The sequence below is a fragment of the Acomys russatus genome, chromosome 17, assembly GCF_903995435.1.
Source record: "Acomys russatus chromosome 17, mAcoRus1.1, whole genome shotgun sequence".
Classification (NCBI taxonomy): domain Eukaryota; kingdom Metazoa; phylum Chordata; class Mammalia; order Rodentia; family Muridae; genus Acomys; species Acomys russatus.
The window spans coordinates 58239591-58244258 of record NC_067153.1 but is presented as its reverse complement, the minus strand read 5'-3'; the positions used below and the strand labels follow the sequence as shown (position 1 = coordinate 58244258).

The 4668-nt window shown below is 41.0% G+C and overlaps 1 pseudogene; it reads right to left on the bottom strand.

The window, feature by feature from the left end:
* Positions 1-1445: 1445 nt before the first annotated feature.
* On the bottom strand, positions 1446-2443 carry LOC127201022 (eukaryotic translation initiation factor 3 subunit I-like; annotated as a pseudogene).
* Positions 2444-4668: the final 2225 nt, after the last annotated feature.

The window sequence follows — 4668 nt, the reverse complement described above, 5'->3', positions numbered from 1 at the left end:
ACAGAAAATTGGGTCCTGCCCTGTATCTGTTGAATCAACATAGATACTTAATGAATGGCTCTTGTGACACTTGTGCGTATTAGACTTTGGAAAGTAATCATTCTAGATAATTTACACATTATGCATCGATGAAGAGGCAGTGACACATTTATGGGAAGTTTAAAATGAATCAAGAAATTACACACACACACACACACACAAACACACATTTCAGTCCCAAAGCCAGCATTTACTTAATAGTGAAATTCATCCTTAAGTCAGACATAAGACAAGGGTGGCCATTACTACTGACAATACTACTGTCTAAAACCAGTTTTAAAATGTCATCCACTGTCACTAGAGAAAGGAGCATCAGTCAGAGAGGAAGAGGTGCCGGGCAGATGTCTCTGTGGTAAAATGCCACACAAGCATGAAGACCTGAGTTCAGACTCTCTGCATGCACATAAAAAGTCAGGCATGGTGGCGAGAATCTGCAACCCCAGCACCAGAGGGCATGAAGGGAAACAAGCGGATCACGGGGGCCGTTCGGGCCAGTCAGCCTCTCCAACATAGCCAAGTCCCAGGTGCAGACAGTGATCCTTCCTCCAAAAGTAAGATGAGAAGAAACGGAGGCAACACTGGCTGACAACCTCTGACCTCCACAAGCACAGGTACCCGGATGCACGCCTACACAACACACAAGGAAAGGGCAAAGTCACTTGTGTTGATGGGTCAGATTAGAGTGCACCCGAGTAATGTTTTCAGATCTTTGAGAAAAACAGCTTAAACACCTAGTAGCAGAGTTAAAATTGATGTATAAGACGGTTTGCTGGGTGAAAATACTTCTCAGGAAACCCTGGTGACCCGAGTTCAATCTCCAGAACCCACTACGAAAGGAGAGAACTGACTTCCAAAAGTTATCCTCTGACTTCCACATGTGCCCTGCTTATGTGTGCGCCCACACTCAAACACATGTCACACACACACTAATTAATTTATTTACCTTGATCTGGATTTTTATTTTTCTTTTTTTATTAAATTTTTATTATTAAATAATTAATGTTGAAACACTTGTAAAATGAACATACATAAGGCAATAAATTTCATATGCAAAGGAATAACTAAGAAACTATAAAGATTTTCTTTTTAATTAAACACACACAAAAATACCCAAGTATAAATCTAATAAGACCTAATCAAAATGTATGGCATAATGTTCCTCAAATATGTAGTAATAATAAAGGAGACAGGAAGCCAAAATGAATTTGCATAAGAAAATTCATTATTATAAAAATATACATATCATCTTTTCCTTGAAGTTTAACAAGTTGATTATATATTTCATTTTGAACAACTAAATGCAAATAGCTTATCCTTAAAAAATAAAAATAGTGAGTAGGAATTCAGTTTTAAGCCAGATGTTAAAGCATAAAAAACAAACAAACAAACAAAAAAACCCAGTTAATTTATTTCTCAGAGTCTAAAACCTTCTGTTCAGCAACTTCCTTGGTGTGCATGAGATACAGTTCAAAGTAGTGGATGCAGACAGAATTGTCTTCGCCACAGCGGCTGTAGCTCTTGCCATTAAGATGGATGGCAACATTGTGGATAGGTACAAAGTGGCCCTTGACTCTTCCAAACTCTTCCTCAAAGGCCAGATGGAAGCGCCTGGTCTTAAACTTGGTGGTGGTTAAACAATCTTGGTGGCGGTTGTGATTATAGCCTTAGCTTCCTGGCCACCTTCCAGCATCACATGATTATAGATGGGAGAGAGGCCTGATAAGTTGACAGCACGTTCTGTTCAAAAAGTCTTCTGCTGTTCAAGACTTGTGGAGTCAGAGAGCTCTTTCTGCTCCCATGGCCTGAGATGATGATGCACTCCCCCGGGGTCCCCACACGGCACTGTTGATCTTGGAACCATTGCAGTGGATCTTTGTGTAGGGCTCATTGCTGTCGATCTGGCTTGGATCCCCTAGATCAAGGAAGCTCACAAAACCCTGGTATCCCATCTGTAACAACAATGATGTTACCCCGGAAGCCAGAGCCACAGGTCTGGATGGGCAGTTGAGCTGGTCTTGAGTAGAGCCATCTGCTTCTCTGTTTCACAGAGATGATGGCTATTGAGAGCTGAGCCAGTAGCCACAGGCTAGGTGTCCTGGTCGGCATCCACACACCACACAGCTCCAGTATGGCCCATGAGGATGACAAGCCTCTTGCCATTCACAGAGTAGCACACACTCATGGTAAGTCTGTGGCCGCAGCAAAGAGGCGGGCTCTTTCGCATTTGTACTTGATACAGCTTATAGCCCTGCAGCAATATGGGCTTTATCCCAGCGGTGACGTGAGGCCAGATGTTTAAGCGGTTTGCAAAATCTCTATAATTAGAAAACAATTGTATTGGCAAGCGAAGAAACTGACAACCAATGAGACCAAATAGAAAATCCAGAAATAACTTGGAAGTCATTTGCACATGTGACTTTAGACTCTAAGGAAAGCTGCTTTGGAAATCAGTGGAGAAATACAGACCTTTCGTAAGTGATACCGGGAAAGTGGACATTCATATGGAAAAGGTAGAAATGATGTCATCCTGTGCGCTACACACCAGTCTGCTAGTCCAAATACTAGAGGAAAACATGACGCGTTTTCTTTCATAAAAGCCCGTGAAATTTTCCCAAGCTTAGGAGAGAAACTTAATTATTTTAGTTATATCTTAAAAGTTCTGTGTGGAAAGTAAGCCAATGGCCGAGCAACCTAAAAGCTAAGTAAGATGTCGTGCTATCTGGGGAAATATCCATAACTCCTCATATCAACAAAGGTTAAAGTCTCTAACAGCTAATGAATTTCTATAAATTGAGGAGGCAAATAACATTGGCCTTATAAAACTGAGCAGGAAGTCCACACATAGTTCACAAGAAAAGAAATGCAAATGGCCCTTCCAGATGTGATAAGATGTTCCAATCCGCTCCTCATTAGAGAGAAGAAAATTAAAGCCACATTAAAATACCATCTCTGCCCTATCAGCCTGGCAAAACTCCAAGGGCTTAACAATGGGATTGGCAAGGCTGAAGAGAAATTGGCACTCCCATGTTTTGTTGATGAGATAAAAGGCCCAGAGGACGGGACATGTCCACTATCAGCATTCCACAAATATTTATATTTTGACCCATCAATTCCATGTCAAGAAATCTTTCTTATAGAATCACTGGCGGAAAATACGAAATGGCACATAAACAAGACAACTCAATTTGTGTGTGACAGCAAACTAGAAAACAACCCATGTACAATGCCAAGAGTCTGCTTAAAATAAACTCTTACATAGCCACAAAATGGAGAAAAGCTGAAGGGCAGAAAATGCCCATAGTATGCCACTCTTTACCTGAGAACATGGATACATGTTTTATTTGTTTATATTAATAGGCAATGGATGATGAAAAGGCCAGAATACTGAAAATGGTTATCTGGGGGGGGGGGTGGGGCAGAGAGGAGGGTAATAGGGTTGTGGAGATAGAAATGGTGACCTAGGCTTCTTTAAATGTGTTTTGTTATACTTGTTTGGATTTTGGAACCACACAGTAAACACTTTTACATGATATTAAAGTAAAATTCTCTAAGTATAAAGAAAACAAGAAGCAAGGTCTTTAAGACGTGAAAACAAAGAAGCAAAATTAAAAAAATAAATGTGTTTCTGATTAGTGGATTTGTGTTTCAGTCTCACAGAAGAAGACTTCCTGTGTCTTTAAGGCACATGCGAGTTCAGATATTCAGTGCTCTATGCACTAAGAACAAAAAGAACGGAAAATCATGCTGCATTTAGTAGGCATGTTGGTAATATTTATATGGCTACTGTTATTTTGAGCCATGGTAATAAATGAATGGAGTAAGTAATTATGTGCTGTCATTTAGCACCAAGATTTTTTTTTTTTCAGAATAAAGAGATAGTTATATAAAATTAGGGCAGTTAAATTAAAATCTTGTAGTCTGGAGATTTATAAGCTCATGATATTTTTGTTCCTAAAAACAAAACAATAGCAAGCACAGCAAAACTTACTTTCTGACTCAGGGCACTGAAAACGCTTAAAGCTAGCATGTCATAGCAGCATCGTAGCAGCAGATAGGATCTTCAGTTGGTTCTCAGTCTCTGAGTACCATTTCCTACGCTTCCTTGGGGAAGTTGTTCATTCCTTGTGTAAAGCAGAGATAGACCAGTCAAAGCTGAAACACCACGTGGCACCGGAGAGTAAAGAGCACAGCAAAAACTGCAGCTGTTTCTGAAAACGGTTTAGAAACCAACCCGAAGAGTCTTCCATTGGCCACAGAGGAGACTATCTGAGCATCCAAAAGGATAATGACTCTAATGAATTTAAAAATCAAATACAGGACAGAGAAGATGGCTCACTGAGGAAAGCGCTTGCGGTGCAGTTGTGAGGTCTTGAGGGGAGACCCTCAGAAGCCACGGGAAAGCCAGGCGTGTAGCTCACACATCTGTGACCCCAGCATTCCCTGTGTGGGGATGGGAAACAGAGGAGAATCCACAGAAGCTCTCAGGCCAGCTATCCTGGTGTGCACAGTGGGAACCCAAGAGAGACCCCACCGCAAACAGGGTGGAAGGCGAAGACCAACACCTCACGTTCTTTATTCTCCATATGATACCCACATATCTGTGCTCCTACACACAAATATACATACATG